We start from the raw sequence: 10,000 nt of genomic DNA on the forward strand, positions 1-10,000 counted from the left end.
ACCATATTTTGTGTTTTGACAGGCGGGCGGGTGAGAGGGCAGGAGATAAGCGCTGAAAGGAAATAGTGCTCGTTTCACGCCGCCCCATTCCATTATAATTCATATCGCCCTCACTATTGCTTTTGTCCTTCTAATTAGTATTCATAGCTCTGCCATACACCCCACACCCTCATACCCTCCCCGACCCTTACCGTCTTTTCTCTCCCCTTAGTCTCAGCTTTCCGACCTCCACTTTCATCGCACGCTTCGAGGCCGCCTGACTGACTGAAGGGCTGGAAAAGTAATAGAAAAAGAGAAAGTCCCGCCTGCTGTGCCGCTGAGAAAGTTAGAGGAGACTTGAACTGTATATAGCGTACTTCGTGTGAGGCCGCTGGTGTCTTAAGCGCTTCAGTACTGGGACGCTTTTTTACCTTGAGATTTGGGTATAGTTAGACGATTTTATTGACATTAAGAAGGGTCTATGGAGGTCTAGAAGATTAATAGCCAAAGTCTTCACTATTTAAATCCCTAAATAAGTTTCTGAAGCTGTATAAAATCACTGCTAATGTCTTAAGTGCTTCAGTACTGGGACGCATTTTTATCGTGAGTTTTGGGTATCATTAGACAATTTGATTCACATTAGGAGGGCTCTATGGAGGTCAGAAGATTAATGGCCAGAGTCTTCACTATAAGTTTCTGAAGCTGTGTAAAATCATCAAATAGTATCCAGAATGAACATGAAAAGACTTCCCATTACTGAAGAGCTTAAGGCGAATTGAAATTTAGTGTAGTAGTTCGTTTTTCTTTCTCCTTTTTTTTATCAGGTCCGTGTTCATAGATGTTCTTTAGTCTTATCTCTATCTTTTCTAACTTGTTGGAGTGGCAGTTACTGGTGAATTTCAAGATTTTCATGATTCCTGTAGGCATTTCACCAGGATTCTGCATCATTAGTGGGTGAAAACACTCCACTTTCCTCTTTCTTCATTCTTGATTAACCCTTTCTCTTCTTTCTCTCCACCATCATCATTCCTCATCTCTTCACTAACTCCCCATCATGTATCTTTGCTTCCCTCGTCCGTTACCATTCCAACACCTCTTCCATGAATTTAGCTTTCCTTTCCCTCCAATCATTTCTTGCTTCATCACTGCCCCTCAACTGTTCTCCCTCCCCTTCCTCCTTTACTTTACATTTATACCATCTACTTCCCCTCTTACCTTCCATATACCTCTTCCTTCTTCCCCAATAGTTTCTTTACCATCACTCCATTTTACTCCCTTCATCCGTCCCTTTCCCGCACTATGCCTACCTTCCTCCTGTTTCTTCTTCCCTCACCTCTCCCTCTCCCTCTCGAGATAGAAAACATCTTGAGTTACTTTTTTGCTTCCGTCTGATTCCTGAAGGTGAAACTATTCAGAAATGCTTTGCTCTCTCACCACGACTGTTTCCCAAGGCTACAGAGAGGATTAGCGAACCATTAAAACATCTTAAAAGACTCGTGTCAATTTAGATAAAGCCTTTTGAAATAGTGGAGGTGATGCACAGAAATGTTTGAGAATACGAGCTTATCAGGGGAAGGCACTGTGTTGGAGTCGCGCCGTCCCTCACCTGACAACTAGTAAGGATTGTGTATGCTTGCCTCCTCTTCCTCCTCCTCCTCTCCTCCTCCTTCTCTCAGTTCAGTGTTGTGCGTATAGTCTGTCGTGAAGTTAAAGAAGATGTGATGAAGGGTCGTCAGAGTTATTGTATGTGTGTGTGTGTGTGTGTGTGTGTGTGTGTGTGTGTGTGTGTGTGTGTGTGTGTGTGTGTGTGTGTGTGTGTGTGTGTGTGTGTGTGACCGTGTGGTAATCTTCGTTTTGTGTCATATTTGTCATGCTTCCTCTTTTTTAAGGTGTCATCCTCTCTCTCTCTCTCTCTCTCTCTCTCTCTCTCTCTCTCTCTCTCTCTCTCTCTCTCCATTACGTGCAGTTAATCAACATATATTTTCTCTTTCCCGCCAGGTAAGTGCCCTGCAGAAGGTGATGACGGAGGTGACGGCACACGAGGAAGTACTGAGAGACCTTTGCTTCTTGTGTCCTGCTTGCTGTGTGGCGATGGTGGTGGTGGTGGTGGTGGTGGTGTGAGGGCTTGTCATAATGGCTGCCTTTCTCTTCTTGCTATTGTGTTGTGATTATTGCTATCCTCTTTATGTTTTTTCCTTCCTTTCTTTATTTGTTATTTTCAGTCCTCTATTGGTTGTCTTATTCATATGCATGATTGATGGTCTCTTTCCTCTCTCTCTCTCTCTCTCTCTCTCTCTCTCTCTCTCTCTCTCTCTCTCTCTCTCTCTCTCTCTCTCTCTCTCTCTCTCTCTCTCTGTGTGTGTGTGTGTGTGTGTGTGTGTGTGTGTGTGTGCTTTGGTTTCCGATCGACCGGTGACGCTTGAAACAGCAGCGGTGGTGGTGGTGGTGGTGGTGGTGGTGAAGTGGATGGGACTTATGAAGCGCTGTGCAGTTGTGTCGGCGGCATCGATGATGATGAGAACGATGGTTGATGATGGCCCCGTGCTAGTTGTCATTATTATCATTACTTTTATTATTATTATTAATTTTATTATTATTATTATTATTATTATTATTATTATTATTATTATTATTGTTATAGTGGTGGTGGTGGTGGTACTGTACTTCTATTAGTGTTATTGTTACTCTTACCGTCAACACATCATACAGACTTCCCTCCCTCCCTCCATTTATGCCTTCCCTCCTTCCCTCCTTCCTTCCATCCATCACTTTATCACCCTCCCTCCTCCTTTACCTTGTTCCTGTAGCTTATCTCTTTCCTTCACTCATTTTCTTCCTCGTGTTTCCTTCCTCCTTGTTTCTCTCCTTCCTTCCTTCACCTAATTCAGTGTTATTTAATCTTCTTCATTCTTTCTCTGATTTTATCTTAATACACCTCATCTCCTCCTCCTCCTCCTCCTCCTCCTCCTCCTCCTCCTCCTCCTCCTCCTCTTCCTCCTCCTCCTCCTCCTCCTCCTCCTTCTTCTCAATCAATGCCTTGACAAACTCAGTTATTGATTACTTTAGTTTTTCATTACTGACGACCACAGGCGAGCATCTCCTCAGTGTTGTGACTGGTGGTCGTGGTGGTCGCAGTTAGATAGATAGATAGATAGATAGTCCACCTTTATTGTGCTTCATAGAAAAAGAAACTACTAATTATGAAAAAAAATGCACGATCAATGTGAAAACAAAGTAAAAAATAGAAAAGGAAGAAAAGCATCTATAAAAGCTCGATTAAACATGTGTGTGTGTGTGTGTGTGTGTGTGTGTGTGTGTGTGTGTGTGTGTGTGTGTGTGTGTGTGTGTAGTGTCCAGTCTTTTCAAAGCAGCACTAATGAGAGAGCAATGCGTAAAAGAATACTGGCATTACTGTTTGTATTCCTGAGCAACAAACAATAATCACACAGTTCACTCACTCACACACACACACACACACACACACACACACACACACACACACACACACACACACACTCACTCACTCACTCACTTTATCACTCACTCACTCACTCACTCACTCACTCAGTATAAAAAGCGTGTGAATAATGTGCGTGTAATGATGAAACCTTTGGTGCAACTATCAGTCTTTCTGCCAGTGCATTATTCGATTTTCTCATCTTTTTATTGCATTTCATCTGTGTTGTAGCGATTGGCTGATGCAAGGAGAGGGAAGAGAAGGGACGAGGAGGCGGAGGGACGTATGCTGCAATATTGATGTGTGTGTGTGTGTGTGTGTGTGTGTGTGTGTGTGTGTGTGTGTGTGTGTGTGTGTGTGTGTGTGTGTGTGTGTGTGTGTGTGTGTGTCTCGTTTGCGTCGATATAGGGTGTGGTCAGGACAAGGGGTGTACAGGACAGTCACAGATTCCTTACCCATGCACACACACTCACCCAATATCTCTCTCTCTCTCTCTCTCTCTCTCTCTCTCTCTCTCTCTCTCTCTCGTATCTACTGTCTCTGATCTCATACACTCTTACATGACTCGTTTCTCTATTCAAGACCCGCCTATCACTTCCACCACCACCACCACCATCACCACCACCCATCCACTGCTCCACCCGTCCAGCAGTCCTTCCCGGCATCGACCCTCCCACCCACCTCGTTGTTTCCACGCGGGATAACAGGAAGCTGTAATGGGCGCCGACCCGCCACGCCCTCACGCCCACACCGGACATCCTCCATACAGCTTTCTGAGGGCGAAGGCGTGGGCGTGGGTGGCAGGGTGGAGTGTGCCAGAACCCAGATGTATTGAACGTGTACGAGTGAAAATGATGGAAAGATTTCGCATTCGATAGTGAGGAAGAAAAGGGGTCTCTCTCTCTCTCTCTCTCTCTCTCTCTCTCTCTCTCTCTCTCTCTCTCTCTCTCTCTCTCTCTCTCTCTCTCTCTCTCTCTCTCTCTCTCTCTCTCTCTCTCTCACACACACACACACACACACACAGTAAGGCAGTGAGGGGTGAGTGATAGAGTTCTATGGGCGGGTGTGGGCGTGGCCATGGGCGTAGGTGTGGGTGTAAATGAGGGTGAGGAATTTGCAGTGACCCTTTACGCAACATACTGTACTCTGCCCATGTCCTGTCCTAGCCCTGGTCACGTTCTGTCTAGTGCTTCCTGTCCACACACACACACACACACACACACACACACACACACACACACACACACACACACACACACACACACACACACACACACACACACACACACACACACACACACACATACACACACACACACATACCCGTGTAGTGTAGTGGTTAGCACGTTCGGCTCACAACCGAGAGGGTACGGGTTCGAGTCCCGGGAAGCGGCGAGGCAAATGTGCAAGCCTCTTAATGTGTAGCCCCTGTAAATAGGTACGGGATGTAACTCGAGGGTTTGTGGCATCGCTTTCCCGGTGTGTGGAGTGTATTGTGGTCTCAGTCCTACCCGAAGATCGGTCTATGAGCTCTGAGCTCCCTCCGTAATGGGAAATGCTGGCTGGGCGACCAGCAGACGACCGTGGTGAAGAACTACACACACACACACACACACACACACACACACACACACACACACACACACACACATACACACACGGTGGTGATGAAGTGACTTTTTCTAGTAATCAGTTGTTCCAGACCTTTACCGCCGACCAAAGAACGTAACACTTATGTAACCGTGACGTGCAATTAAGGTGACGCCAAGGTAACGACGAGGCCACTCCACCACCTGGGCGGTCCTTTAATATAGTACGTGGACGGCCATTAGGTGAGGAAGGATGAGGCAAGAGGAAGGAAGAAAGGACGGAAATATTCATGGGGAGGAAACGGGAAAGGAAGGAGGAAAGGAAGGGAAAGGAAGAGAAAGGAGAAGGAGGAGCAGAGGAGAAAAGCCAGAGAAAACTTCTAATGCCTGCTGGACTGTTTAGTGATAACAGAAATGCAAGTTCAAACAGGATAGGTTGCCACGACAGGAAAGAGGAGGAGAAGGGCAGGTGGGGCTGTAATAGAGGGAAGAGAGGGAGGAGGGAGGAGATAATTGGCCTCACCACGTCACGGGAGAGTAGCATTGGGCACCCTCAGATGTTACTGTCACTTCCCAGGGTGACGCACACCTGGCCCGCTGTGTTACCTGTATCCTCGCCCCTCCTCGCCTTGATGGGAAGAGCAGAGTGGATAGTGGAAAAAATAGGTTGGCTTACTCGCCAGGCTGCAAAAAGTTAATAGACTGGTGAGTGCTGATATTCCTACAGGCAAGTTAGCAATGTTTGGGGTGTGTATACAGTTGTTTGTATACAGTACTAGGTATGGTGGTGGTGGTGGTGGTGGTGTTATCTTGGAAGTAATCCAGCGCCTGGCAGGCACGACAGTACGTACAGAAGGCAGCGTGCTTCAGGGTGTGCCAGGAAGAAGGACGCACAGAGGAAGTGGTTCATTCCTGCCTTGCAATGAAGGAAGGATGGGAATTGATAAGCATTTGTGTGGTGTGCAGCTCTTCCGTTCTGTTGTCACCCACGTGCAGACGCAGCTGTCTCCTGTGCTGCAGGTGAGCGGGTGACAGGGCGGCGAAGACTGTCACGTGATGGACATGACCAACAGTGCAGGGACACATGCTACGCTTCGCCGGGTATCTGCCACAAAATATTCGTGCCACACCCACGTGCCAGACGGACATATTTCTCACTAATTACAAAGTCATTCACGATTGAAAAGTTTGTTGGTAACTAGTACGTAGTGTTACAACAACTAAGGAACGCTTCCCACCTTCGCTGCAACACAGACACAGCGCGCCAAGAAGCAGTGTTGCGAGGGTCTGTCTGGGCGCGGCGTGGTGGCGTGCCAGAAGGGCGTGGAGGCGTACAGGGGTCACTTGAGGCTGGCCTGGCGGCTTGTCTGGTCCGCCCTTGCCCTGCAGGTCACGTTCCTCTATTCCAAGCTGGCCGGGGTCACCTGGCCTTCCTCGCCTCCCCCGCCTCCCTCGCCGCTGCCTCACGCTGCCCACCCACGTCCACTGTCCGCTGCCAGTTGCCTGCTGCTCTGGCACCACGCCACCACTGACCGGGCAGAACCTTTGCTTCTGCTTATATTTGTATGGGATGCAGCGACAACTTTATCATTGTGTATGTGTGTGTGTGTGTGTGTGTGTGTGTGTGTGTGTGTGTGTGTGTGTGTGTGTGTGTGTGTGTGTGTGTGTGTACCTCTATAACATGCATGTGTCTCAAATGAACACATTTCCTGGCTGGAAGGAAGGGAGAGGAGGAGGAGGAGAGGTTGATGGAGAGAGAGAGGGAGGGAAGGAGGAAGAAAGGGACGGAGGCCAAGCGAGCACCTTCCCACGGCGGTAAGTGGCCCCATCCACGCAGTGCCAACTAAGGCATGCCTGGCGGAGGGTCAGTGGCGGTGCCGTGACCCTAGTGAAAGACAGGCCACGGCACCTCATACCGAGGAGGAGGAGGAGGAGGAGGAGGAGGAGGAGGAGGAGGAGGAGGAAGAGAGGAGAGGAGAAGGAAGAAGCGAAACAAAGAAAAAGAGAGAGAAAAAAATAAATAAATTCACTGAAACATTGACTACGCACGAAAGGTTTAATTAGGCTTACATCCACACACACACACACACACACACACACACACACACACACACACACACACACACACACACACACACACACACACACACACACACACACACACACACACACACACACACACACACACACACACAAACACAAACACACCGGACGGTTCGTTCGGGGCAGGTCATGGGTCACTCCAGGTCTGGTGGGTACAAACACACATTACGAGAGAGAGAGAGAGAGAGAGAGAGAGAGAGAGAGAGAGAGAGAGAGAATGTGGCTAATTACCACTACTACAACAAAAACAATAATTTCCACTGCTGTTACTACTGCTACTACTACTACTACTACTACTACTACTACTACTACTACTACTACTACTACTACTACTACTACTACTACTACTACTACTACTACTACTACCACCACCAGTGCCAGTGCCAGTTGGTAACGGAAACATATCGGGACAAGATCTCCCTAATGGACCTTGATTCCTGAGGTAACGAGGTATTCTTCACATCTCCTCCTCCTCCTCCTCCTCCTCCTCCTCCTCCTCCTCCTCTTCCTCCTCCTCCTCCTCTTCCTCCTCCTCTTCCTCCTCCTCCTCCTCCTCCTCCTCCTCCTCCTCCTCCTTCTCCTCCTCTCCTCTTGTAGTACGTAATAATTCCTTCTTCCGGTCCCTCCTCACCTACTTACTTTTTGTCGGTCGTCTCTTCTCTTCCCCGCTTCCTTCTCCTGTCTTCCCTCCTTTCCTCCCTTACTCTCTTCCTCCCTTCCTTCCTTCCTTCACTCTCCATTTGCATTCCTTCCTTCATCCCATTTCCTATTTCCTCTTCATGTTCATGTGTAAATTACTTCCTCGTCCTGTCTATTATCATTGTTATCATTGCTATTAGTATTGTTGTTATTAATGCTGCTACTGCTGCTATTGCTTCCATCATAGCAACAGTAGCAGTGATAGTAGCATTAACAGCTAGAACAGAAGTCTTAGTTATAGTAATAGTACTAGTAATAGTTACACCAAACACACTTATCCCATCATCGTCAGGATGGCCGAGTGGTCTAAGGCGCCAGACTCAAGGTAACTTCCCTTCCGATAGAAGGGTGTGGGCTTTCTGGTCCTCTCAGAGGGCGTGGGTTCGAATCCCACTTCTGACACATTTTTTTTTTTTTTAGTACTAGTATATATTTGTTTCAAGGGCGAAAAGTTTGGCAGGCGGGCCTGAAATAGACGGGCGGTGGTCTGTATGAATGGGGAAGGTTGGCAAGACTTTTGTTCCGCGGTGGAATCACGGAGACTGATGACGAGATGTATTTCACCAGATTGCCTCCACCTAAGAATAGTACCATACCCTTCACCTCCTTCCCCTCCTCCCTCCCTCTCCCTCTTAACCTCACCCTCACCATCTCTCCCGGGCCAAACTCCCTCTTCGCCCCACGTTCCGTCCCTCTCTCTCTCTCTCTCTCTCTCTCTCTCTCTCTCTCTCTCTCTCTCTCTCTCTTTCTCCCGCATCAAGAATGTGTGTGGGCCTTTAACTCGGGTTTGGATTAAAGATTTACGTGGTGATAACTAGTGTGTGTGTGTGTGTGTGTGTGTGTGTGTGTGTGTGTGTGTGTGTGTGTGTGTGTGTGTGTGTGTGTGTGTGTGTGGTATGAGGGACATAGCAAGTTTGACATCAAGAAAACCAATACAAAAGATCACCAATTACGAAAGAACAGAAAAAAAAGAGATGAATAAGAGAGAACGAGTACTCATTCTACCTATATTTCCTCTCCCTTCCTCTCCCAAAAGTGTCCCTTCCTCTCATTCCTTTTCCTCTCACCTCTCCTTCTCTCTCCCTCTCTCTCCCGTAATGCCCCTCCCTCTGTGTCAAGTCTCCGCGCTCCCAGAGTGATGTGACACTTTTTATTCTTGGTCTAATCAGCTGTCTGGCCGCCGCCGCCACTACCACCATCACCACCACCACCACCACACCCTTCCTTCCTTTCTTCCTTCCTTCCTTCCCCTACTGCTGACGGAGGCAAAGAAGAGAGAGAGAGAGAGAGAGAGAGAGAGAGAGAGAGAGAAAGGGTGGGTGGGATGAGGGATGGAAAGAGTTGATTTCATATTAAGGTGGGAGTGATAGGGCGTGTATAGAGAGAGAGAGAGAGAGAGAGAGAGAGAGAGATTGTATAACCTCCCCCATTCTCTCTCTCTCTCTCTCTCTCTCTCTCTCTCTCTCTCTCTCTCTCTCTCTCTCTCTTCTCTTTACTACTACTCACCTTGCTTATGTTCTCTTAATGTAAACAATTGTGATGCAAAAAAAAATTAAGTAAAAAAATGCAAGTTATGGGAGCGATGAACTGGTGTGTGTGTGTGTGTGTGTGTGTGTGTGTGTGTGTGTGTGTGTGTGTGTGTGTGTGTGTGTGTGTGTGAGTGTGCAGGCAAGGTAGTGGTGGGGGAGGCGGGTGTGCTTTGCGGGGCTAACACGGGATGTGGGCAGGGAGGTTAAAACGGATCATTGCTTCTTCACCGCCATTCCTTCCTCCACTTCCCCTCCACACTGCAACTCTTCCTCCTCTCTCTCTCTCTCTCTCTCTCTCTCTCTCTCTCTCTCTCTCTCTCTCTCTCTCTCTTTCTCTCTGTCACACGTGTCCTGAGACCAGAATACCTGTTCGTCTCTCACGTATTGGTCTCTTTTTTTTCCTGGTGTCTATCGTTGTTTTTTTTATGTTTTTTTTTGAGGGGAGGGTACTACCACCGTGTGTGTGTGTGTGTGTGTGTGTGTCTGTGTGTGTGTGTGTGTGTGACAGCGTGGGAAGTTTAAAGGTAGTTAGTACTAATAACGTCGTGTCTTATTCTTTAAAGAGGACTGTTATTTTTGTTTTATCTCTCTCTCTCTCTCTCTCTCTCTCTCTCTCTCTCTCTCTCTCTCTCTCTCTCTCTCTC

At 47.7% G+C, this 10,000-nt stretch overlaps 1 protein-coding gene and 1 non-coding gene across 2 annotated transcripts in view; both read left to right on the forward strand.

The window, feature by feature from the left end:
• The window catches only part of LOC123517767 (protein rhomboid-like), a 281,348-nt gene that overhangs the window by 161,451 nt on the left and 109,897 nt on the right, over nt 1–10,000 (forward strand). The window lies entirely within an intron of this gene.
• Nucleotides 8,115–8,229, forward strand: Trnal-caa. The gene is made up of 2 exons: nt 8,115–8,152; nt 8,185–8,229. It is a non-coding gene; the product is annotated as a tRNA-Leu (tRNA).

Source organism: Portunus trituberculatus, chromosome 42 (assembly GCF_017591435.1).
Source record: "Portunus trituberculatus isolate SZX2019 chromosome 42, ASM1759143v1, whole genome shotgun sequence".
NCBI classification, from domain to species: domain Eukaryota; kingdom Metazoa; phylum Arthropoda; class Malacostraca; order Decapoda; family Portunidae; genus Portunus; species Portunus trituberculatus.